This window comes from Vanellus vanellus (assembly GCF_965231255.1).
Source record: "Vanellus vanellus genome assembly, chromosome: 3".
Lineage (NCBI taxonomy): Eukaryota > Metazoa > Chordata > Aves > Charadriiformes > Charadriidae > Vanellus > Vanellus vanellus.
The window spans coordinates 56,658,572-56,686,194 of NC_138907.1; the positions used below are offsets into that span (position 1 = coordinate 56,658,572).

General features: G+C 40.6%; 1 protein-coding gene across 1 annotated transcript in view; it reads left to right on the top strand.

Moving 5' to 3' along the window:
* Positions 1-12,481: 12,481 nt before the first annotated feature.
* Positions 12,482-27,623, top strand: part of TAB2 (TGF-beta activated kinase 1 (MAP3K7) binding protein 2) — a 66,072-nt gene continuing 50,930 nt past the window's right edge. Inside the window, exon 1 of the mRNA XM_082480815.1 lies at positions 12,482-12,879. The gene's annotated coding sequence lies outside the window, so the exon portion shown is untranslated. The remainder of the gene's footprint in view (positions 12,880-27,623) is intronic.

The following is a 27,623-nucleotide window of genomic DNA, read 5'->3' on the forward strand; positions in this document are numbered from 1 at the left end:
GCACTAGGGGGAAGGACCCATCCTTTGCCCAGGTAATTCTGCTGCTCTTTGTGGTTTTGGAGAGGTTTTTCTACATGTAGATTTGTTTGTTACAAATCTTGTTTGTTGCTGTGCTGTCCTACATGCTTGCCTTTTAGTTAAGACATTTGTAATGTCTCCGGAGTTAGGTGGATGGCACATTATTTACTTTTTTTCTTACCACAAAAGGAAATAAATATTTTACAGGTGAGCATCTTCCTACAGGATTAAAATGTTAGGGATTACAGTGCTCAACAAATGTCTTTATTAACAGTGTTTCAGGCATTACTCCTGACAGGAACCTCTTGGTCTCTTCTTATTCTTTGTTTTTCCCGTAAAAATAAGACGGCAACATTACCTCCCCCTCCCCCGCCCCCCGCCGCCTTTTGCTTTGCCAGAGTAGCAATATAAACAATACTTGCTTTAGAGCACGTGTAAGCAACCACTCTGCATTACGCAACGTGATTAAAAGACACATCATACAATTTTCAGTATCTGTTGATTACACGCTCTTAAGCAGGGTATCTTTAAGGCACATGTTGCCAACACAGTGCAGGTACTGTGTGTTGAGTAGTGACATGCAAGAACTCTGCTCATAAAATTATCTTGATTAATAGGGGGTCTATTTCGAGATGGGCTGCAGAGCCAGCTGGGGTTGTAGCTGTGCGCCGCAAACAGCTGTCTGGTACTTCCTGCAGCCTTGTGGTCCTCCCTCTACTTCTGCATCGGTTGTTATAAGCCAGACGGGAGAGTTTCTGCTTGCACAGAGTGACTCGACATAGCACGCATTGCTGCCAGTATGACGCTCCGAACAATTTTGCCTAATGCTACCTGGAGTTATGCCACGAACACAGGACCTCGCTACAATCTACACTAGTCAGCTCCACAAGGTCAATGACCAAAAGCCTTCAGATTTACATTTGAAACGCTGTCCTAGATAGTACTAAACCAGGGATTAATGCTCACAGCACCATAGACTGTGGAGTTTAAAATGTTTATTATTTGTACCAAAAACACAGTAATGAGGTCTCTTAAAATACATAGCTGATTGTTAAACAAGTTCTTTTAAACTACTGATCTTTTCCTTAGGTACAAAGATTAAAAGCTGTATTAACTTAATGCTTGGCCAGGTAACCAGAACAGAAAGTATCTCTGCTAGTTACATTACAGCGACACTGGAGCTGTGCTCAGCAAAACATTTTCAGTGTACTTTTGAACACTCTGATTATCTGATCTGCATATTTGAAGGCAGGGCACTGGATTATCGCAAGAAGACGTAAACTGATATGGACACTGCAACTCTCCTATATTTCAATAGCTATTTTCAGCCTAATTTCAGTGCCTAGAAGTGGTACTGCCACAATACTGCTAACAGTACTTCCTAAAGTAATATGCATATTTTTTCTTAAAAGTTGTATCAAATTATTACTGTTTCAAAATTATCCACTTTTTATTGTTTCTCTATTATAAGATGGTTAGAGCAATTTCTAGGAATTGTTACAAATCAATACCAATAAAAGGCAATGTTTGCCCCAAATATCCATGAAAGAATTCTTCATTTTAGTGTGACAACTGCAATATGGGACACCTTACAAGAAACGTAGGTGTACTATCTGCAAGCCAACTCCTTTATTGCAATGCATTGTGTTCTAATATTGTATACTATTATTTTATTGCATCATCTGTGACAGCGTGTCCTTTCATTTCAGCAGAAAATTACACAATGTACTGCAACTTTTTTCCCCTCCCTTTTACAACATTTCTATTTGATTCCATTCTAAAATGATACCAGGTACTGCTTTTTCATCACTACATTGCTTCAGGGTCACTACGTATCTGTAATTTTCCTGTACAACTCATCACACCTCCAAAAGAAACCGAAAGCACTGGTAGTTATATTGCCCAGTTACATGACCACATAGTCTATGTCATTCCTTTTCTGAAGCTGCAAACTACAAATTCACTTATGCTACTGCTATAAGAAATAAAGGCTGTAGGTTAAAGTAGATGGAATCATGAATCAAGATGAATGACTTATACATTCTTAAACTAAAAATTGGAGGGATTAAGTTCCTAACTTATCACAGAAGAACAACCAAAAAGAAACCTGTTATTTAAGGCATCTTAACTTACACACTTTAAAAATCACCTCTGGCTTCCTCTTATATAGCATGCTGTATTACTTGTTCTTTATACAGGTACCTTATGAGTCTCAGCTGCAGTGCCTTAACACCATGTCTTCATTGTTTTCCACATCTGTTTTTCTTTCATTGTGATCTTCCTTTGTATTTTCAGGGGTGGGATAACTATAATCAAAATAATAACCAAAACCTAACTTTCTTTTCTGGGTCCTTTGTTGTATGTTATTTTGCCGTTTTCTTCTCTCCTATATAAGCTGATGGGTAGAAGCTAGTTTAGATTTCAAAGTACTCATTTGTAACCCCAAAGTTCCTAAGAACACTAATCATACTCAAAACACACTTACTACTTGAATATTTATTACCTTGGGAATGTACAGATGCTTTTGTAATTTAATATATGCATTGCCTTTGTAGACTTACTTGGAACAAAAATTTGTGCATACTACTGTAGCAAGATTTCTGGATAAAAATATTACTCCTAAAAATAAAACTGAAACTCTCTAAACTAAAAAAAAAGCGTGTTTATGCTGTTGGGCATCGGGTATTTACAAGTGAGCTGAGAAGTGACTAACCAGTTACTAACAGTGGTTTAAATCTTCGGTTTTTCTGAGGGTGATGGTCTCATTAAAATAAATACTCTGTGACAATTATTTGAATCAGTAACAGTTCAATGCATGTACAAATTTCAGATGACTACCAGGTATTGGGCTTTCTTTCTTTCTTCCTTCCTTCCTTCCTTCCTTCCTTGGGTAGCTAGGAAATTGAATGGGATGAGATATCTATGGTTCATTGAACATAGTTCCATGAAGCTGCAATAATACGGTTTTATTTCATTTTGAAACTGGTTTTCACTGCCCATTACCATTGGAAGACTATTTCAGAACTTCATTTCTGTGATTAGAGACTTGTTTTTAATTTATACTTTAACTGCAGCCTGTTGCCCAGTACCAGGACTGATTCTGACAAAGATTAACTGAAACGGGTAGGAGTTTTGCTTGGAGAAGGGCTGATGATTAAGCTTTAAAATATGTAGTACATTAGGAAAAAAGCTCCCAAACTGGAGACCTCAACCTGGTGGGAGTTTTTATGGTTCCATTACTACAGCTATTTAAAAACACAGCAGTAAGTTAACTGTTAGTGAATCTAAACTGTCATTCTGGCCATCTCACTTCTTAGCCTGGTGAACGGGGCTGGTTTCTGTACACAGGTCAGCACATCCTGGCTTAGCTGCCCAGCTCCACTTCGCCCCAACCTTGCTGCTATTGCCAATAAATCAAACTTTCCTTTCTCCCACACTTCTGGTCCATGCGCAGGTGAGTGCTAAGGCTTCTTTGCAGCACTGTCTCGACACAAAACCTGCACACATGCAGCACAACACAATTTCAATTTGTGCTCGGGTCTCCCGCCCATTGGCAGAAGATGACAGGCATACAATGGAAGTGAGACATGACTGGCATGTGCTATGGGTTCCATGGTGCTTATTTCCAGCTGAACAGGCAGCACAGTGGTTTACTAGGAGTGTGCAATTTTAAAAGTGGTTAGAAACTTTAACCTGATTAATGGTATCCATATACATCACTGCAGAACTCAAAAGGGGACCTCAGAATTGTTGGTAAAGTGGTGAACTTTGAAGAAAAGGCAACCCCTGACATAAGAGGTAGGAAGAAGAATGATTTTATTTTTTTTTTTACCAAACACTGCTAATTAGAGTCCCATAACTGTCCATAAGGATTACCAGAGAAAACATTCTCTTGGAGCCATTTTTCTTCCCATCTGTGATCTCAAGTTTTATGCAGTCAATAAATTTACTGTTTAATGCTTGTTTGTACTGTAGGGCATTGGGACCTTGAACAGGTCTTCACTGAACAATGGACTGTGCAAATGAAAAGAGGACTGAGGATCCTGAGCTTTGAATCCCAGTGAAATCAGGAATTTGGTAACAGTGGAGTCATGAAACCTCGTTTTTTCTGTGTTCTGAAGCTGGGGTTTCCAGTAGATTGTCTCATGTGTCATAAGGATGAGGGAAGACGCCTCTTTAATCTTCCCTTTTTCAGGGGCAGTGCTGTCTCTCTTTGTACGCCAGACACTTATTTTCTGAAAAACTTGAGAATTCCAAACGTGTCTGTCTGGAACTGTCCAAGGGGCTCAGAGGCTGTGGCTAGGAATGAGGGATGAATGCAAACACCTGCAGGCTGTGTACTCAGCAACCTTGTCCCCTTCGGAGAACTGGCCGTAAGGAAACGGCTACTGAAGATGGGAGGAAAAACTAAGTCAAAACCAAATTATTATGTCTTGTCTTTTGAATGAAAGATTTTCCTCTTGAAAACGCAGAAAATAGAATGCATGTGCATTGCCTGGTGATCCACGTGTGACATAATGCTAAAGGAGGAAATGATGCTGTCATTGTGAAAGAGTTTGACACATTTGCTGTGTAAGGACATTAGTGAGAGTATTGCCCATCGGTACAGCTCCACTGCGACTGGGGAGAGCCAAAGCACTTGTGCAGAGTGAGCTGCTGTGACCACCGGTGTCTCGATACACAAGACAGAGCTGTTCTGAACAGGGCCAGATAGCACTGTACTTAAAACGCCAAAGGACCTCTGTCTACACTAGAATTCATACTTTGCTGCACTGTTGTTAGCAACAGAAAGTTTTCGCTTGAAAAAATAAAATTAACATAGACACAGTCTTGTAGAATTGTATCCATTCCGGTTTTGCAAATGATGTAAGTTCTCCTTAAAGGCTAAACATACAATACCAAATATTTAGAGAGGTTCTTAGCCTTAAAAATAAATACACATTAGTGCACAATGCATACAAGAGAATTAGTTAGCTGACATTTATTGTATATATGCAATTATATACAATTATATACACTCGAATGAGCTAATTCAGGTGCATATGTGTAACGAAACTTGGTGTTTAAAGAGCTTGGCCTCCTGTCTGTCCCCTTCTCCAGGGAATGCAATGGTATACCTGGAACAGCCAGGCTGTTACTAAACAGTGGGAAAATTGCTTTTGAAGCTTGTGCTTGCAAAACTTTTTTTTCCTTGATGTGTAGATTAATTTGCTTTTGGGGATGCAAGGATGTAAAAATTGTTTTTCATCAAATTAAGAAAAATGAAGGTGCTTCTGCAGCAGACTAATTAGATAGCTATCTAAAATAAATGTTCTGTTTAATGCCTGATTTCTTCTTTAAATATATAAATACCAGCTAGTGTTTTAAAGCTTCTGTAGCTGTGAATGGCTCTGCTGTCCCTCACTGCAAGCTACGTTTTTATTACTTCTTCCCAATAAATTTATTTTGCTGACATGGGCCCTAATCCAGTACAGTGTTAAAACATATGCTTAATTTTAAGCGTGTGAATAAAGCCAACAGAACTTTACTATGCCTGAATTTAAGTACAAATTTGCGTTTGGCTTAGCTGGGGTTATAGTTTCTGGATTATGTTCTTGAGGATTGCGTGTATTTTGTGGAATGGGTGTCCTCCTGATGGAAGAACAGACTTCCGTGAGTTTTTAAGGTATTTTGTTATTTAACACAAGATCTTGAGAAGAAAAAAGTACCAACAAGTAAACACTGAATTTTTTTACATTAATGCATTCTTTTAAATATGTTCATTATGCAACTCCCAACAAACCTCCCACAATTTCCTCTTCTACCCCGTATAATATTATAGTAGCTGAAAACAGCTGAGATACTAGCTGATTGTTTTCATGAATTAACACCTTATCTTCTGTATTGATTTTCCTACTTGTATGGAGCATTTTAGCTTGGAGACAAGATGACCTTCTAGTGAGCTGATGAGTTAGAAGTTCAGTATTTCTTAATATTTTGTTCCGTGATACTGAAACATTCTTAACTGTGGGTACACACAAGTGATCTTTTCCCACAGGAAAGGTAAAACCTTGAGAGATGATGACTGAAACATACCTGAACTTGGAACTTGAAAGTCACACGGGTAGAACTTGGTGATTTTGACACAGTAGCTAGAGGATAGCTGGTTACATAGTGAAATGCGTTGCTGCAATTTTCACTCCTGCTGGCAATCTCAGACAGACCTAGGACAGAGTGGACCTGGAATCGGAGCTGCCTTTTCCTTACAAGGGCTTGCATGAGATCCAGGAGGAAACAAACCGGTACAGTGCGTATATAAGCTTACATGACTGATTCTGTTTTGCTACATCAGTGAGTTTTCTATAGAAATGGAGAATCCAGTACTGCTCTTCATCAAAATTTACTGTTCCTAATACATATCAGCATTAGAAAGCTCTGAGTTACCTTTTGGGTTTTTTTTTAATATGGGATGGCTTAAAGGCTTTGTGTGTTTCATTTGTACCATGCAAGCTGTCAAGCACCACATCTGAAGAGAAGAAAGAATGCAGAGAATCCATACTAAGTTTTAATTTTACTTAATAGCAGGCACAGGATTTGCTCAGAGTTTTATTATTGGGTGAGGAGTTAAGGTAATTACAGCAGTGGGGCAGAAGGCCAGAAGATGATGGAGAAATCTAATACCAGAAACCACTTAGGTTTAGAGAGTACTTTGGGTTATTTTTTAAAATATACTAGCCACCTACCAATAACCCCCTCCACATTTGGGGGAATTTAAACACATTATAATTACTGCAACTTGTGTGTTAACATATATAATAAGATAAGGTATATTGCAGTTTGCACTCTCTCACATTTACAAAGCGTGTAAAGGAAAGGGAATTGGCTGAAGTCAATGAAACAGAAGAGGTTAAAATCAGTAGCTGGAAAATGAAAGAGCTGTAAGACGTTCTGCAAGGGTTTTTACTGTGAAAACATTCATGCCCGATTTGAATCTGGAACAGGAAAGTCATTTGTTTGGACTTCAAGGTAGGTTTCCTGTCTCAAATCGGCAAGTTATACCTGTCCAGAAAAACACTTAAGCCCATTCTTTGCCTCAGGTTTCAACACAGCACAAAGTTTAAGCAAGTGGTTGAAAGGTATCCTGAATAAAGATGGACTTTAGCGAGAGACTAGATCTTTTGCTGAATCAAGACCCTAAAGACATGCAGTGACTACATACCTGTATTATATACATCTTAAGAAAAGCAGATTATTTTTTTTTATCCTTACTGTCTACTGAATTTCCCACAAAGCATAGGAAACTGGATTTGGAGCCTCAGATGGTCTTGGCTTTCTATATTTTATGTCACCATGTTTATAAAAAAATTGTTTCATAAAAAGGCATATGGTAGCCTAAATTTGTCTCCCTAGTAGGTATTGACTCAACTGTATGTCATGTGAATGTATATGAGCTTTTATTCATACATTTTTAATTCTCTTATTCAGAGTACTGAAAGATCTGTAAATTGTTGATTCTATCAGTGATACACTTTTTTCAATTTAGCCAAAAGATTGATTTAATATGGCACTCTTTCCCAGTTTTAGAACAATTATTTAAAAAAACTTCAGAATTGCTTTGGCCAGGCTAAGATATTTTCCTTGAAGTGTAAACATTCTTCTTAGACACTCAAAAACAAGACACTTATACATGGAAACACTTCTTTACAGTTTGGGTGACAGAGCACTGGAACAGGCTGCCCAGGGAGGTTGTGGAGTCCCCTTCTCTGGAGATTTTCAAGACCCGCCTGGATGCAGTCCTGAGTAATGTGCTCTGGGCAGTCCTGCTTTAGCAGGGGAATTGGAATAGATGATGTCTAGAGGTCCCTTCCAACTCTGAAACTCCGTGATTCTGTGATTCAAGATCAATATAAATGAAAGGGGGTTTTAAGATATTGGGGGGGGGAAAAAGTCTTACCAAGTCTTCAAAGCCATATTATTTCAGTCTGTCAGATTAATACATAGCCTACAATAACGCTCCACTGTAACACAGCTCACTGTGCTTTTAAAATTGAAATGCCAGGGTAGGCTGTCTCTCTCAATGGATTTCCTTTATGCAAAGGCCTTATCCAAATCCTGTGAGGCTGCTAGAACTCATGAACCACTAAGGCACCTCTTAATCGTATCCTTATCTCAACTGTCATGTTTGCTCTCTAGTCCTAAATAGATGAGCTGTTAGGAAGTAAAAAAGCTGGTGCTATCTTGAAGAAAGGAAGGGAACAACCTGGAAAACCAGGGGAGTCTCAACAGAGATAGCGGAGCTGTTTGTTTACTGTGGATTGAAAAGAAAAACATCAAGGCGCAACAGTGTTTCGTACCTGCACACACATGCAATCTAAGCAACTGGAGTTCACTAGAGTCTTTGAATGATTTGACCTGAAACACGTTTTTTTACCAATACATTTTCTTCTACTTGAATGATTATACTTGTTTGTTATTTTAAGATTGTACATAAATTCTGAGCTCCTAGAGCTGATGTTTCTGATTAAGAAGAGTGTTTTAGGTTTGGTTTGTTTTTTAAACCAGACTTAGAATTACACTGACATTTAAAACAGAAGGAAAAGATAGTAAACTAGAATATCAGCACTTGTTTCCAACACACTCCTCCAAATAAACATCAATAGCTGGATTACTCCTACACTGGGAACAGAAAGGGTTTTTTTAAAGCTATTACATAGTATAAGCACTCATAGTGGATGGGGGAGACAAGTGCTGAGACTTCACTTGCACTATGCTGTACATTGATCACAGCTTTGGCTTTACGCTGAGGGTCTGCAGCTGAATTTAATTCCAAATCCAGCATCATCCACTTCTCTACACCAGGCTAGTGAAATTATTGTACTACAGCACAGAGCTGATAACTTTGAGATAGAACCGGAAAAGTACAATGCACAAATCTTGTGAAATAAGGTGAATTTCTGTATTTCCTTGTCACGTTATTAATCTAAATTCTAATTGGTTTTATAGGAGAGGCTGTGGATGTCACCTCAGACTGGGAGCTTCCGAGGACTGTCCTTTGGCCAGTGAATGCTATCTCTGTTTTTCTCAACCTGAAGACTGACAGACCTTCTGTCTAGAATAATGAAAAAGAAATTGCCAGGTGAATGTTCAAGAGAAAAGTGGTGCTTTTAAAGCTGCCAATGCCACCATTTTCCCCTGCAGAAAACTAATTTTAAACTGAATTTCAGAAATAATTATGCCAGCTGTTGTAGATCTCCTTACCTTTTCTAAAAAGCATTCTCAGGAAATTTCAGCATCAGAAATGTCAGTACCAAGCTGACAAGATTGCACTTTGCAGAAACAGTTTCCCTGTACAATATGTTTAGAATAATTCCCCAACCCTATTTATAATTTCACTTTCTAGCAGCGAAGAATATAAACAGTCTGATGAAGGTTTTAAAAACATGAACTCATACCTTGTATGGCCAAAAAAATGGGTAATATCTGAAATCTGCAGGGAAAGAAGCAAGGCTCGGAATCAACTGCACTGCTGGGCAGGCAGCTCCCTGAGCCCCACTGGCGCCTGAAGCCTTGATTTGCACCGTGAGAGGAGTTACACACAGATTTTAATATTAGATAGATCCTCCTAGTTCCTGTTACAGATACATAGGAAAAGAGTTCTTTTCTGAATCTCAGTCCACAGGGCTATTTTCCTAAATATGTTGTTCTTTGATTTTGGAAAGGTGTTAAAAAATTATTCCAAATTAGCCACTATAGAGGAGAGAAGAGCAGCTTTAGCAACAGGCTTAGACATAGTTGCAGCGTGGAGAGTTAGGGAGAGGGGGGGAAAGGGCCGTGCAACTCACTCACATGATCCCAGTGCCTAAACATTGCAGTAAATACTGTTGATGGAGAAGTGAGAGATGGTCTTTCACTTTCCTGTGGCAAATCCCTGTTTTAGCAACTGCAGGCGAAAGGGTCAAATATTTAACTTGGTATTAAACTTAGCAAAATAAACTCAGTTTCTAGGGCACAAAAGGTATTCGTGTACGTATACTGTCATATCTGTCTGAAAGGTCACGTATGGCTTAGCAAAGTTTGAAACAGTTGTGCTGGAAGAGTTGAAGAGCAGTGTGCTTGAGCGGGTGACTGAGCAGATCACAAATTGTCTACAGCATGGGTCGCAAAAGAGAAAGGTTTGATTAATGTACCTGAACAATTACCGTGGAGCAACCCCAGCAGTACAGCGCTCTGTGATCTGAAGTTTCCATTGTGTCTTCTTTCTAGATGACCCATTACCCATTTATGTAAGGGACTATATTCATTTCTGGCTGGCTTTGGGGAAATACTATTTTGTTGACAACTAACAAACAAATTTCAGCAGATTCTCAGCCCTGTATAACCTTGACTCAACACAGGACGAGTAGTAAACTTTGGACACGTGTTTCATATGCCATGCTGCTGGTGTATAAAGAATTGCAGTCCTCTCTGTTGTAGCTTATGAAAATGACTGATTCTTACTGGAATGTATATACACACCTTTATTTCTACATTTGGGGGAGGGGGACACACTGCCTTCTTTTTTCACTTTTTTCTTTTTTTTTTCTCCCATCATAACAACTCGCTATTAGACTGGTTGGTGTCATCTTCTCTCTCTCACTGCCTGCTCCAAGCAAAGCTAGTCTCTGCAATTGCTTACCCTGGGATTCTCTCTGTTTGACAATTTTAACTAAATGCAATCAAGAGGTTGGGGTTTTTTCTACATGTTAATACTTTCCTTTGGAAAACATATTTTCAATAATTTCTGAGAATATCCATTGTTGCAATGGCAAAGTCAATTTCATTTCTTGTAACAGAACACTTACCCTAAATTGTCACTAATAAGCCTAGTGTATCTGTTAGGGTTTTGTTAATGTCATTTTATCTCACAAGTTTTGTAGTTCCTTTCATACTGGAGCACACTGGAAATCACTGGTGCCTCTGGGAGTTAAGGTGGGGGAAAAATAGTTTTTCTCTCTCCTGATTTCTGCCCAGTACCAGAGCTCTACAGGGAACTCTGAAAGGCCCACCACATCCCTTTCCCTGCCAAGCCCCATTCCGGGTTGCGGGGTTTCCGACAGTTTCCTTCCGCTACAGGTGATAAAGATTACATTCAAACAATTTCTGTTTGTGACTGTATTTTGCAGAGTAGGATTACCCAAGAATAGATGGAGGGACTGTCCATTGTTAGACAGCACCTGATCACTGCAGGGAGGAAGGAGGATCCAAGAGATGCAGGAAGAAAGGAAATACAGGAAGAGTGAGAAAGAGTAAGTGGTGTAAGGTATCACACCCCAAAAAAACCAATTGATTTACTGGATGATTTTACAAACTCATCTAAAAGTTGTCTTTTCATTTAAGATGAAACTTCCTGAATTATGGAAATTCAAAGACCTGCTTGAACGCCCCACTAAAATAAATGATGCCTGTCTTTCTGTTGTAGGAGGAACTTGATCCCTGTTTTCAAATCTGCATGTTAGGACCCACAGGGACTCCTGCCGCCGAGGCTGGCAAGACTCCCCTCCTACGAATCGTGGCTTCACTGGCACCCCACACTGGGTGGAGGATCCCTCCAGCAGGTGTTGGTGGCTGCTGAGCTGAGGGAGAAGAGGGCTTGTCCAGCCAGCCTACGGGCCCCTGCTCGCCTGTTGGCTGTTCAGAAAGAGAATTAGGCCGAGCTATACCTCAGAGGGAGGATGGAAATCATGTACTTTGTGTAAAGCATGAAGAAATTTAGAGAGCACAACAGTATTTCTGACTGAGAGTGCCTGGCAATTTCGACTCAGAACAACTGTTTCAGGCATAGGGGTGGCTTTTTTAATTAATCCTGCTTTTCCTAGTTTCTTTTTCCCCTTGCAGATGCTACCCTCTGTGGCGGCTGCCCTCCCTCCGTCCCTGCCTCAGCTCAAACCCTCCTTCGTTTCCAGCCGGCCCCCCCTTTCCCAGGCAGGTGGGCGGGCGGGTGGCCCACCTACCCACCCTCTGCCGCCGGGGCAGCCGGCGGGGGGAGAAGAGGCGAGGGAAGAGAAGGGGCTGAATGGGCCGGGCACATGGTGGAGCCAAGGGCCGCAGTGCCAAGCCGGGCCGGGGCTGCCCGAGGGTCCGGGAGGTGGAGGATGGGGCCCGCCGTCGCCTGAGGCGGTGGCCGTTACCCTCCTCGCTCCGCGCGCGTGCGGCGGGGAGAAGTGGGGGGGGAGGAGGCGCGGCAGCCTGCGCGCGCCGCGGGACACCCACCCCCGCGCAGAGAGGAGGTAGCAGCCCCCTCTGCCCGCACCCCGCGCAGCGCGGCCGCACCCCCCACGCCCCACCCTGTGGGCGGTGCCGGCAGAGGCCCCGCCCCCGCGGCCCCCTTTCCCCCCTCCCGCCCCTTTCCCCTGGTGCTCATTGGCGCGCGCTGCCTCCCGTTAGTACCCGGGGCCCGGTCTCGCGATGCTGGGCCGCCGCCGTCGCCGCCATATTGTGACACTATTTTGATTTGGAGCTGCAGCGAGCGGGGGGAGGGGGGGGGGCCGGGAGCGACGCGCGGCCGGAGCGGTTCCAGCTGAGGACGGCGAGCGGCGCCGCGGGTACCCACCCACCCACCCCCGGCCTCCTCGATTCTCCCGCCCGCGGCGGCAGCACGGACCCCCCTTTCTCTTCCTCCTCCTCCTCCTCCACCTCCTCCTTCTCCTCCCCCCGCGGAGCGGAACGGCGGCGGCGGGAGGCTGCGGAGCGGGTCGGGTCGGCGGGGTCCCCCCTGCCGGGCGGAGGCGGCGGCGGCGCTGGTGGCGGCGGTGGTAGTGGCGGCGGCTGCTGCCGTGGTGGGGGAGGCGGAGGAGGAGGAGGAGGCGGAGGAGGAGGAGGAGAAGAGGCAGCAGCGGCAGCAGGGTAAGGCTGACCCCGCCGAGGCGGGCCTGGTGGCGGCTCCCCGGGCTGGTTTCCTGGCGGGGCTGGTCCCATCCCCGGGGGGCTACAGGGAGAGGCGCGGGGGGCTGGCCCGGCCCGGCCCGCAGGCCTGAGCGGGGCAGGGGGCCCGAGGCGCTCCCGCAGCCCCTCTCCTCGCCCCGGGCGAGGGCAGGGGAGGCCTGTGCGCCGGGAGGGAGCAGTCCCCGGGCACCCTGCTCATCCCGGCGCGGCGGGGTGTGGAGGGGAGGGCAGGGGCGGGAAGCCGCCGCGCAGCGGGGCGTCCAGCGAGAGATGGAAACTTTATTTTCCTTCGCCAGTCGCGGAAGTTCCCCCCCACTCCCTGCGCGGGGAGGGAGCCGGCGGGGGCGCGGGGCGGCGTGCGTGGCGGCGGCCCCGGCCTGCCCCGCGGCGGGGGGCTGCGGCGGCCGGCGGAGGAGCGGAAGCAGCCTGCAGCGGGCTCGCCTTGCTGGGGGGGAGGGGGGGGGGTCTGGCTTGGCGCCCAGCAGGTGACAGGTGTGAGTGCGCTGGGCGCGACTCTGCCATTCGGGGATGAGTAACAGGGTGTCAGAGGTGCGATTTTTTGGTGCCTGGTTTCTTTGCGGGGGCTGGCTGGGCTCGATTCCATATATAGTATATTTGGGACGTTAGTTTCCATTATTCAAGTCGGTTTAATTGTTGAGCAGAAATTCTTGAAATGGTTCTGATAAGAGGGATTTCGAAGAGAGGAAATGCATATGTTTTCTTATTCTCTTCTTCTTCTCTATTGCTGGTTTGTCCCTCCAAGACACCTGGGAACTTTATGCAGAGGTGTGTAGTACTTTGTCTCATTCATTGAAAGGCTTGCATTAAAAGTCTGAGTGCTCAGTCCTGTTATATGTATGAAGGCCTTCAGGGCAGGGACCTTGTGTTCTTTGTACTTTACTAGGTAGCTCAGCAGAGCCTGGTTTGTGCCCCAGACCTGTAGGTTTTTCTATGTTAATGATAGTAAGTACATACTTTAAAAAGGGTTTCTGAAGGAATACTTCTTAGCAAGGAGTGGGTATCAGGTGTGGCTTTCTAGTCAACATACGTTTAGGATATTTGATATTGGCTGAAGCTGTTTCTGAAGTTCTGTAGAACACAGAAAATGGTGTTGCATAGGATTTTCAGTACTCTGACTTAGGTAGATTTTTAAAAGACAAACTTTAAATACAGAGTCATTCTTAGACTCTTCAATTTTTTTGTGTGTTGTAACTTTAGCCACCAAAATGGTACTTGCTGCACATGCGCTACAGTAAGGAGGGCTAGTGACTGTAGCATTAGCACCATATTCATGATTGGCTACGATTTGCTGAAATCAGGAATAATTTTCAGCTTAGCTAATGATTTACCAGATAACTAGGCATTTGCATTCCATATACATATTTCAATTATTTGTTCTTTAGCTGTATAATTGTAGTTGGGTTGTGTCAAACCTCAGAATTCTGGTATCTGCTTTTGGCAAGAGGGAAGTTCCACTGACAAATTAGGAGACACATGTCATCAGCTTCAGTAAGTTCTGCCCTTCAATTTAAAAGAAAGTTTCTGTCACATATGGCTGTTATCCATATGTTAAACGTATGGATGCTCATCTGTAGGTAGTACCTTGGCTTGTGCTGCAGCAGTATGGATGCTGAGCTGACTCTCGATTTCTTTTAAAAGCTAAGAAGGCCTGGGTGGTTTTTCTGACATTGCTTCATGGGAGGGCCTGCAAGGGGGAAGAGGGGAGGAAGGCTGTTGGAGGAGGTACTTAGTTTGGGTCATCCCAGTTTTGTTTCTGAGACATGTTTGATAAAGCATCATCCCTATCATTATATGTGGGGGCAGTGCCATCTTCTTGCTATGCTATGCTACCCTGCCTTACACCGTCTTTCAAAGACTTTGTGAAATGTAAACCATTTTCCTTCTCCACATCAAGAGAAGTCAGAGGGTTCTTCTCTCTTGCTTTAAATTTGCTGATATAAAAATAGAATTCTTGAAAAATGGGCATTCTTCCTATGACACTATCCTGGTAGAAACTTCTCTTTTCCAGCAGTGACAGAATGGAAGAAGATAGTGTTTTTTCTTGCCATGGCACTGCTTTGAAGGCTGAGGCCCTGCGTTGTTTTGTAACAGTCTTTGGCTTTATAGGTAACTGGTATGCTTTGCAAGCCTTATAGAATTAAACCTGTCATCTGTTGAAGAGATTATTCTCAGCAAACTTTTTTTTTTTTTTTTGCTAGGGATCTTAAAGAGCTTTTGGCAAACTGTTTCTTTGTGAGAAATGTAACATTTTGAAACATAAAACTAGATTGTTCCTCATCCTATTGCAAGTGCTGCGTCCTTATCGTGATCTCCATGGTTGGAAAAACTGGAAGAAATAAGTTGGTCAGATGTGACCTCAAGTTTATGAAATGACTGTAAAGTTAGGACTGAGGTGGATCAGGCTGATCTTTTCTGAACTGCTGCAAGCGGAATGCTGAATGATGTTGCTGTTGGTGCTTTTACAGGAAATAGAACAAAAATTCCAGTGATTCAGAACTGGATTTTTTTAAAGCTATACTCAAAACTCAAATATTTAAATGATTGAAATGAAAGTTAACTTTTTTCCCCACTAATGTATACAGTGATTCAAGTTGGGTTTTTTTTCTCTTTAATTGCATGGTAGGTTATCTCAACTGGAAAAATACACACTTTGTTTCAAACAGGATAAATGCTGGTGAATGTTCTAAAGCATCTTGAACCCTGCTTAGCAAGCTGATCTGGATTGGTTTCCGCATATTTAAGTGCAACTGTGAGAGCGAGAAAACTATCAGATTCACAATTGGATAATAGTTTTTATAAACTCTTAATTGTAGTCAGAGGTTGAAGTGTAATAGTTGTTTCAGTTTCACCCTATGTTGAGAATACATACCAAAAAATCACTGACATAATATTAATGCTTTCCCTGACAAAAGTTTTTGTATATGTCTATCCTAATTATAGTAAAATTAGGAACTTATTTTTATCGAACTGATCAGCAAGCTCAACTGTCATGCAAGAAAGTATTCCGAACAGTATACAAATCTTTACTGTGTTCTTTCTGGCTTTGTGTTATCCTGCCTTTGGATTTTGGTGTTCCTTAATCAGTAGTAATCGGGTTCTAGTGAAACCAAGTGAAATAGCTTGACTTAATTAAAGTTGAAAGATCTGTGTCATTTGTATGTGGTACCCTGATGTTCTTGGAACGTGTCCGTTGTTGAATGAATGAATGGCATCACTCAGGGTGTTCTTGTTGCCATAGGTGCAGTTAAATAGTTGATATTTTTAGAATGTGTTAGATTATTTTTTTTTAGGGCAAGAAATTAAGCATAACTTATGGTAATGTGCTAAATAAACTTTAAGTTAGTATCTGGCCACAGATTTTTGCAAAAAAAGATTCTTTTGTTTAAAATATGCATTATATTCTTAGAAAAAATGGTATGTGTAATCAATTTTTGTAGCAATAGGGAAAATGTATAGCTCTTTCCCATTCTGTGCACAGATGAAGATCAAATTTCACTGTCTTTAATGATGAGTGGTTTTAAACTCGTTCAAATCCTGGTTGTCCTATGAGCGAATTTAATTATTATTTAAAAATTGGTGTTTCAGGATGAACGTAAAACTTGTGCTCCCTTTAGTGTTTAAAAAACCATTAACTTAGGATCACACAGTGGTAGGGAAAAAACATACATTTCTGTAGGTTGCATATACGAATTTAAAAAAAAAAAAAGCCAAAAAACCCCAACCAAAACTGTGCACCTATTAGTCATGATGTTGGTGGGCTTGCTAGAATTTACCAAAAACAGGACAAAGCCATTATGTATGCTCAGCACTTGAAGGTTTTCTTGAGTTAGAAAAACACTCAAATACTAAGTATCTAAAGCTTGTTCCAGAATTAATCAAATCTAGTGCTATGCACATGCTGGCTGATTGGTCTGCTGGGGCTGCCAGTGGAGAAGGCAGAGTTCTGCCTGCTTTTCCCCTCATTGAAGACATGAATTTGAGTTTCTTTTTTCTACAAAGCTGCCAGTTTTCACAAAATTTGTAGAAGCCTTTTCTTATCTTTGAGACTTCTGCGCCTCCTTTAAAATGCACTTGAAAATGGTCAGAGGATGCAAATACATATTAAAAGGACAAATAGAACATGTAAATGCGGTTTCTTTAAGAAACCTTAGATGATTAGACGTGCTAGAGAAGAAGTTTTTGCAATTTGGGAGTTCAGAATCAGCTGCTCTCACATGGATAAAATGTTGAGATGCACCTATTTTCTGTGGTTTTTTTTTTTTAAAGAACTAGAGTTACTGTTGTTTTTTATATCTTGAGCAATTATGTTTTCTTTAATCCTGTATCTTAATAAATTTTGAGCTTATCAACTAATTTCAGCAAAGAAATTAGCCAAGGGGCAAGGTCTCAAAAGATTTTTACATTTTAATAATATTTAACAAGCTTAGTTAAAATTAATGGCTTCATTGAGTAAGATCATCTCTTTAGGGGAAAGTTTTGCATGAATTGAGCAGTTACCTGCATTTAGCCTGCCAGTTGGCCAGCAAACAGTTGTCTGTGGGGTAAGAACTAGGTATGAAGCTCAGTATTCTTTTCTTCAGTCAGTAGTTAGAGGACATGAGAGGTTAAGTATATTGTGGCTAGTGCTTGGAAGAGAGGGGTAAGATAATAGGCATCTGGGATAGAGGTGGAATGTGACTACTTGGAACACGGGGGACATGGCTGAGACAGAATGCAAATCTATGGGAAATGGGGCTTTGTTAGTTCTGCTATTTCTGGGACAGTGCCTTTAAGAGGAAGGTTAGCAGCAGCTGCCAGTTCTGGTTTACTAAACAAAAGTTATGTTACAATAGACTAAGAAGATGAAGACTGGAAAAAAAAAAAGAGAGAAAAAGGAAAAAAAAAAGGGTGAGATGTAAGGTAGCTGAGCAGACTGCTGGGCTGTGAAGACTGTGTTGTAACAGTGGCACACTTGACTACAGTGATAGAAATTTTTAGGTTGAGGTGGCTGTTAGATGTTGGGTGATATTTTTGCTTCCACGCATACACAGCCTCTTCTGCTGTGCCTGCATCTGAGTTTATATGGGTCTGATTCAAGAGGATTGCCCTAACCCTTAGGCTGGCACAGTGCCTGTAGTGGCACAGGACAAGAATGTACATGAGTAAAGGAGGAGTTACTTAAGCTGTGTAAGAAATACATGTTATTCTCAAAATACTTAATCAAAAGCATTATTTTATTGTTACATCATATGTAGTTATAGTTTCTTTAGGTAACATGATGTAGATGTTTGTCTTGTGCTATTAGTGTAATTCAGTCATGCTTCTGTGGGCTGTTGCATGCAATGGTATATTTAACATACTCCCAGGTCTAATAGCTTTATCTGTGAAGATGAGCGATGGTAGAATCAAATTGTTTTAATAAGCCTGAAATTATTTGCTTTTTATTACAGACTAAAGATTTTATGGAATTCATTGAATCTTGAAATAAGTATTTATCTGGTATACCTCTGTTTTGTAGATAATGCTAGTAGAAATGGATAAGAAGCCACTGGCAGACATGTGAAATAGTCTTTAACAGCAAACTTTTGATTTTATCTGCTGCAGCATATCTTTATTGTTCAAGAAGATGCTTTGTTATTATCAGATATTTTCATAGGTGACTTGTAGAAAGATCAAGCATAAATATGTTTAAGAATTTTCCTAAGAATTATTCTCTAGGCTGTCAAAGTGAGGGCTTTAGAATGTTTTTCAAAGGAAATCGCATGTGTGTAAAAAACAAACCAACCAAACAAACAAAAAACAAAACAAAAAAACCCAAAGAACAACAACCCAAAACAAACTAACCTCATTTGTTTATGAATATATTCTCAGAATATCTTATTTTTTCAGCAAGGTAAACTAACTAAAAAAAAAAAAAATACAGTAAATTTCAGAATGTAACCACCCCACAAGCCATTAGTGCTTGTTAATGATCCGATGCCTCAAAAGTTATGACTAATATGTGCATCCAGATAAATCATCTGTTTTCCTGAAGCTGTTGGGGGGGAATGGGGTGTGAAATCAATTTCTACTTTATACTGAAGTTTAGAAATACAGAGAAGTTTTTTCCCATGTAAGTCCTAAGCCTTTTTTCCTCACGTGGAATAATTAACTGTTTCAACTACATAGGAAAAAAAAAAAAAAAAAAGCACAGACTTAAAAAAAAAAAAAATGAAGTCGTACAGTGTGGCATGTAATTGTATTCTTTGCTGTTCATGTTGTGCTTAAACCCTTAAGAAAAGTCTCCACCTCCTGTGTCTGTGCTGTGCTACATATCTCTTTTTACAGTACTTCTCTGTCTTTTTACAGCACTCATTTTTTTCTGTTTATTTTTTCTTGACTCTTAAATTCCACATGGGGCAGATTTTTAATCTCCAACCACCTTTTTACTGGCATCCTATCACATTCGTAGGTCAGCTACAAAACAGATTTGTTCATTCATATCCTTTCTTTGGTCTCCCCTTCCCTTGTCTAGGCAATATATGATCTATACTTTACAATTGAAATATTAGTGCCCTCTTGTTTATGCTTCTCTGGCATTCTTTTTGGAAACTTTTTTTACTTCTTAAGAGACCAGTTCAGCACTTGTAATTTGTTTCTCATTCTGTTTCCTCTTCAGAGTATCAGTTGCTAAGTTTGCCCCTGCTCCATTTAGGCTTTCTTGAGAGAATGAGAGAAAAAGAAAGTGTAATGAGTTCTGTACTTGGATTTCTTTCAATTCATTCAATTGGTTCAAACTGCTAGTTTCCATTTGTTGGACAAACCTTTGTTTTTTTCAACAGGAATAGTAGGTTATCTTTTTTAGAGAGCCTTCTTTAATGTAACAGGCTTAAGCTTGGGAACAGGGAATCTCCAGGGGCTCAGCAAAATTATGCTTAAAAAGGCATTTTAGGTTGATAAGTACAAAGCTGTATGTTTCACATTGGCTTGTGAGGCTGCTTCAGTTAAGAATTTTGGTATCTTGTTCCCTTTTTTTTTTTTTTAAATACTCGTCTTTGGTAAATAGGGATAAGATTTGTGTGTGTCTCAAGCTGTGCATTTTAAACTGTCTTGCTGGAATAATTGGCAATACCAGATTATTACATTCTATTTATGCTTTCGTATTGGCTAGAGAGCTTGACTTGGATTAGGCCCTTCTGTGCAAGGCACTATATAAATATTTATTTAATAAGTCAGTCCCAGAAGAGTTTGCAGTCCTGTGAATAATAAAGTTTGTTTATCAAGATGCATATATTGGATTAGACAAAGACATTTAGCAAAGTATTTGGTATTTTTCATCTATTATGCCTGTTAGTTCTTCAGTCATTTTAAACCGTGCCAATCTTAAAAAATTAATTAAAACTGTCTTTAATAGCTGTAATTCATTTAGCTGTTTTGACACATGACTCTTAATATTTATCTGAACAATTCATACAATGATTGTGAAATTACTTGATTTAGACCCTCACCAGCTTGTATTCACTGGTAGCTGCTTAGGGTAGAGGTTGGTGTATCAAAGCTGGGGATTCTGTTGAAGGTTGTGACAGTGGATCGCATTTATAATGCTTACAACTCAGGACTTCAGTCAGAATGAGAACATTTTTTTGTAAAATTAGTTGAATACAAGGAGAAATTTGACCACTAGCAATTTTTTTAAACTTACTTCGTGTGTCTGAGTTAGGACTTAGCATGAATGTGTGCATAAAAAGGATTGCTAAAGAATCGGTTCCTGCTCCTCTACAAGAAGCACATTTTGATCTTCCTTTTCCAGGCGTAAAGTGCAACAATTTTTTGATTCCTTTTCCACATAACTGATGAAGGAGAATAAAATAAATTGTAAGCAGAGAGAGAGAACTGTTATTTGGATTGTGGAAATTTCTGTTCTCTCCAGCCTCTTGTTTCTAGCGGGTGATGTGTTAAACAGTTAGGTTCAGAGAAAATACCCATTATTTGTGTTTCTCCCCCCCCCGCCCCCTCCATGGGGTTGAAAACCACTGTGGTTTCCAGATTGAAAGGAAAGTATCAGTTCTCCCAGCAGTGCTTTCATATACATACTGTGGAGGGAAAAAAAATTGACATGATAATCTGTTATCTTCACTCTCCCGGTGATGTAGATCTTGTCAAAGCTGCGAATGGTACCAGCATGGCTGCGTCATTTTGGATGCACAAAAGAGTGTTACCTTTCCATAATGTAGCTGCGTGCATACAGAGGTTGCTAGTGTAGCTGCAGTTACACATGCTAAATAGCGTTATTTTTCTGGAAGAGCTTCAGTCTTTACCTGGGTGAGTAGTTTTGGTTTATTGATACAAAATATGCCTTTGCTGCTGTGAAAGAAATGCTTTAACTCTTTTGTCAGTATTTCTATGTAAATGAAATATACTCCTGGAGTAATATAACAAAATGGCTTTGGGATAGCAGCTTTAAAGCAAAAAAATGGAAGAATGCAAGCATTTATGAGCATCGGGGGCCAGTTTGGTAGTTTGCTGTGATTGAACAGGGAAGATTTCTTCCATTGATACAAGCAGCTGGTCTTGGGTACTTGTTTCATTTGTCTGTGAGCCAGGTCAGTCTGTGTACTGGGGGTTAGAAAACTAACCAGAAAAAGATGATTGCTATTTAACTGTCTTGGGTGATCTCATGAAGTAAGACTAACCTCTTCATGCGGAGGAGCTGTTAGATCAGTTCAGTAGTTTCCTCTAACTTCACACTGTGTGGGATGTTTTGCACTACAGCAGTGACAGTGTATGGATTTGCCATCCTTTCCCCTTAGTTCACTGATGTGGTTTATAGTATGATCCCACAAATAGTTTTTTCTGCAAAACTGAGGTCTGGCAAAGAGTAGAAGAAGAGATAAGAGTTTATTAAGCTGGTACTGTTGATGAAGAAAGCCTCTCATGAAACTGTAGACCTGAGCGCAGTGTTATGATAGACAAGCAGGAAGACCAGTTCAAGAATTCATCTCTGCCCATCTGTGGCACTGCAGCTGTTTACAGGGTGACCAACTGAATCGCCAAAATGATGCAAATTCAAAGCTAGCCCTTCAAAAAGTAGGACAGAAAGTAGTTGAACTGACTTCACCACAGAACCCACATATGTAGATTCTGACATTGTGTGAAATCTTCACCAGTGGCCTACCTGGGTGAAAAACTGTAATCTTTCTCCTGTTATCTGGACATTATCAAGGAGTCTCAAATGCTTTCAACAGAAGTGTTTTACTTATTGAGCTTTAAGTGGTGGTCCCTGTAAGGATCCTAGCAGTGTTCTCTTTGTCAATAAGAATGGCTAGATTTTTCTAATGCGTTTAGACTTTAAATGTTATAGTCCAGTTTTGCAATGGAGTAGAAAATTCAGGTCCCATTGAAACTTGTGAAAGTGTAGCCAATAGATAAGCAAGTAAACTATGGAAATGGAGAAAGATGGAGAGAATCATTTAGAAAAGAGGTGCAGCACTTGTCAATACTTGAGGAGGGATGTGGTTAAAATGGGATAGCAAAACAGATGTTTTGTAAAGATACTCCTATTTCACCTGGGTACTACCGGGGAGTATTATTTGAGCTGGCCTAGAGTCAGAGCCTTTTGTAACCTTTAATGGTTGTGAGAGGAAACTGGTGAATCTATTAAATTATAATCTGCCATATTAGTGAACATAAAGCTTCATTTAAAGATAAGTAAATTAAAATTAGCGTGTAGGTGTTTTCTTTCTTTAAACTGCAGATTTTTTTATGGACTTTGGAACATAACAGTAGTTGCCAATCTGGCCTGCATGTTCAGATTCTAGGCTGGCAGATACTAACAATGTTTTCAAGCTAAAGCTTAATGTAAATGTCCATCTGTTTACAAAATGCTGTACAAAACACAGGTGTTTAAGCCTTATCTAGGTGCTGAAGTTTGGTATTACTTCTTTCTTGTTTCTTGGTTGTGTTTATTATATGAGATTTGCATAATTTTTTCTTGTGGATTTTAGTTTCAAGTAAACTCCCTGCAACAGAGAGCATCTTAAAGTCAAAGTACCACCTAATGGTGTTAGCAGAGTTGATGGAGCTTCAGGCTTCCTTCCTGTTGAAACTGGCCAGAAGAACAGGCCAAACTGTAGCTTGTGTTTCTTCAGTGTAGAGCCAATGGCAACTCTCTGGAATGTTTTTTCCACTCCCCATCAATGAGTGGGGAAATTCTTGCCAACGCAAATGAGATGGAGACCTGCAACTTGACTCAACATAATATAGTTCATACTTTAAAAAGTACTTTAGGAAAATATCCAGAGTTATACTAGCATGGGATCTTGTTAATTAAAAAACAGTTGTCTTCTGGTTTGGAGTTTTTAAGAATCTTGGAGCTTAAATAGTATTTCAGCTTTGTCTATGTGACTTCAAGCTGCTGCCTGTTTGTGATAAGGGCAAGTCATCACCTTACACTGTCATGTCAATGAATGTTGCAGAATGCCTACAGTGATTGCTCAGACTGTCAAAATTCACTGATTTCAAAAGCACTTTCTCCTTTCACATTTTACTATTGCAGTACAGCTTCTTTGACTCTTGTAGCTTTGTTTTCTGGTGTACATATATTGACTAGGATTTTAAATTGATTTAGGAGAAGCCTAGCAGTGCAGCTTTGTTTGCCTTCTGAACTTACGAATTTATTGTCACTGCTTTGTAATCCTTTGAACCTATTGTGAGAGTGAAACTGTATGTAATTGGAAGGAATAATACTTTGCTATTCATTTGTGGGGGGAAAAATTGTCCTTTTACCATAAAATTAAAGCACAAGAGTTTTTTGATACCTTTTTTTCTTGCCAGCTCCTGTGAAAAGTCCACATCTGCATTTTAAAATTGTGTGCCTGTAACCCAGGGCTTAGTATTTTTGCAGGACAAGCATTAGACAATTGGAATGGGTGAAAAATTGAATCCTTCTGAAATATGATGCTGAGTATAATAGTTACAAATGCTTTGCCACTTTATCTGCATGACATTGTTCATCTTATCTTTCAAAAGTTGGTCTACTTCTATTAACAGGCCTCTTATCTTTGTTGCAAATGCAAGAAATGTATTAGTAGGTCTAAGTTGTGAAGAGCTATCTAGACTAGGAGAGTTACTTTTCCTCCATGGAGTTGTTTAATATTTGTTTTTATAAAATGGAATCTTGTTTCTCTTTAGTTTCCTGAAAATACCTGATATCTTTCTGTATCTCTGGTTAGGAGATAAACACTGAGGCTTAACAATTCTTCTGACTTGTATGTACTTTTTATATTTTCAGCCTTTAACTCCAGTCGTAAAGAGAAAGATAAAACACAGCTAATTTTTTAGTTAAAGGCTGTAAGGTGATATAATATCCAGAAAACACAGGGGAAGGTCAAAATCTGAGTAGAAAGATTAAGTGTTTAATAAAGGGAATGGGAAATTAACTCATTTTTAGAATGACTGGCAAGTTAATAACAGAATTCGGCATTTTAGTAATTAGTTAGGCATCCATGTTTTTTACTTTTGGCGTGTGTTAATATGTTCAAAATATTGGCAGTTTCCTAATTTAAAAGGTTTGTTAGGTTTCATAGTTTAATAATACTTGTATGTGAGATTTATAGAGAACCCTTTTCTTTTTTTGCTGCTAGGTAATAGTGTAGTCTTGATTTCTAGCTTTTTAAACAATGGTTTATTTCTGCACTTTCCCTCTGCCCCCCCTGTCCATAGTTTACAAGAAAGGGCCTTGGAAGAGGGATAAGACAGGGACAGAATCTCAGTTGCAAATGTTCTGGAATTTTTTTTTATGTGGATTTTAGTCTTCTATAAATCTTGCTGCTGTTGTGGGAGTCTCTTTTCTTCCCAAGTGGTGTGACAAAGTGGAGAACCTTACAATGTTAAAAGCTCTTTACTCACCTTGCACTATGAGGCATCTTTTCTGTTCTTAACTTCCCTGTGCTGCTTTCCTCATCTGCCTTTTTCAGAGCAGGTTATTTTTATTTTTTTCCTTTTGAGTATCTAGTAGTCTTGTTAGTTTGTATCCGCTGTCAGGACCTTTTTAAAGAGCTATTGTTTAAGGTAGAAAAAGTAGAAGATAGGTTAATTTGTAAAAGGATTACCATCCATATTTTAAAGGTTGTAACAGCAGGAAACAATATGTATTGAGAAGCCTTCAGTACTGGAGGCATTTCTGCTATTCCCAGCTTTCCTCTCTCAATCCTGTGTGGAGTAAAGTGCATAAAAGCAAGTCGGGGGTATTAGTCCCTTACACAGCAGGAAGTGCAGTGATCGCATCTTTTTTCCTTTACAGAAGGTTGGAGAACAAGTAGCATTATCCTTTCTTTGAAGGAAGTCCATAGTGAAACATGGAAAACGGGGGGAAAGATAGCAAATTTTAAAATCATGTATTAACAGTTCCTAGGTGGGAAATCTGTATTTTATTCTAGAAGAAGAAAAGTATGGAAAACTAATTTGGAGTTAGAGGAACGCCTATTTAGACACCTGTCTGTTACTTTTCCTTGTGTATAAAATATGCTTCTTGAATAAAAACAACAGGAAAAACAAGTTGTATCGGCACCAACATGACTATTTCTATTTGACTCTTGCTTATCGGTGTCTGTTACCCCATCTTGGTGTGGGTTTTTTTCTGGGTTAATTGACTTTTGTGTGTTTTTTCCCTACTACTGTGAAGTTGGCAGGAAGTAAGTGGAAACTAGAGGCTACCTCCCAAATGTTGCAGTGGTGGTCTTGATTTTGTCCTTATGTATGTTAACTTGGGAACTAACAGAAGAAGGAAAAAAGAACTCCTGGTTTCCATGACCATGCTTCTCCCTTTCTTTTGCCCCTTTCCCTGGCAGCTGTTCTTTCAAAGAAGTCGTCTGTTACTCTGGGACCTTCTGCCAGTGTAGTTTCACAGGTGAAGATATCTGCACTTAGATACAAAGTCAAGGTCTGTTAGCCTAAAACTATGGCAGCCCGGCTGTAGGCCTCTTCCTAATATGGACACCCTTCATATCCAAGGTTTTCAATTCCCCTTCGAGAGAAGACGATAGACAGAAAAGGGGGCTTCTGTGGCCTTTCTTTTCTTGGTACTGTCTTAAATAACTGAAGGTTGTTCCTTCCCTACCTCTTGGTGGTAGCTTTCCTCTTGGTGCTGTCCTACCAGTCTTTCTGAAACTTCTCCACCTGTTCTTACTTCAGGTGCCGTCTTTTAAGATAGTTGTTTCCAGATAGCTGCTAACAACTCAAGGAAGTGGTTTGCTGTTATTAACCCTTTTTGTGTTGCTTATGTAGAACTTTTATGTCTCTTCCTTCCTCTTACCCTACAGTTCCACATTGTTGGTTGGTTGTAACAGCTGCCAGAGGCAGCCTTGTGTGGTTGGGCTAGATTTTTAAGTTCCTAAATGTTTATTCTAGTGCCAAGATAAGGTAAAATCAGAAATCTCTTTCAGTGTTGAGTACAACCTTGTTCCCCCCCCTCCAAGATTGCCCTCAGGAGAAAATAAGGGGTGTGATTTGTAAATCAGTGTAAACTGGCTCTGCTCCTTTCTCTGTGTTCGCACTGGCATTCATCTGACTAAAAGCTAAACTAGCAGAAAATTAACACTTCCTCCGCCCCCATCCCCACCCTGGTTTTGCTCCATGAACTGGCTTGCTGCAGGATCAGATGAGTGCCAGCATTTGCGTAGATCACAGGACGGAGAGGGGGAATGCGTGCCTGGGAGCAGGAGGAATGACAGTGGCAGTATTGAATTGTTTTGGAACTGCATTTTAAGGAGTGGCTGAAATACCCAGCCTTACTGTCACTGAAACATTATGAGTAAACGATACATTAGTAAACAAGTAAAGTCCCTGACTAAGATGAATATTTTTTTTTTTTTGCCAGAGTCTGGCTTTCAGTAGGTATTTACCCAAATGCTGGGTTTACTAGTGATACCTCTCCTGCCGAATAAAGAATTTTTTTAAGTCTTGTAAAGAGGGGAAGAATGGTAAAGAAATTATTCAACCAGGCTAGAAGTAAAAGTGTGTGTGTGACACAGTCTTTTGTGCTCGTTGACCAGGAGAGAATAGCATGAGGGTTGCTGGGAAATTAAATCTCAAAGTTCATGAAATAAACTGAGGTGGTTCTCAAGGTGAGTCACCCAGGGTAAATGAGAAGGTAGTAGAAGTTGCCTTATAGTTGCTGGGTTTATGATCAGGGAACAGGACGGAAGTTGGAGCTCATGGTACTTAGCTGCTTAGTTAATCTGACTGTGTCCACTGGTGCAGTTGCTTCAGATCTTTCATTCTGCTTGCATCTGTTTCTGTGGGAAATAGGACATGGGACTTTCTCATCGATACCTAAGTGCCAGATAGTGGTCACACATTTTTCTCTTTACTAATCGGTAGTGATAGGTGACACTGTCATTTGTTGCAAAAGATTGAAGTATTTTGAAAACGGTCAGTGTACTTTCAAGTAGTGGGTGGATCTATTTTCTTTGCTCGCTAGCCTCCTTCCACCTACCCACCTCTCAGCTGATCAAATTGCTATGGAATGGGAGTTAACCATAAGAGACTTCACCATTTTGGAGGCTGCAGAACAAGATATCTCTGGTCGTGCCTGAGGGGGGAGAGAGAGAGAGAGAGATGGGTTTGATGCTGCCTTGAGGCTTGTCCTACTATGCCAGTTCCAAGTGTAATTGGAAAAACTTTTAAGTGTGGTAAAATGAAAAAAGCAGAGTTTAATTTTGATTATA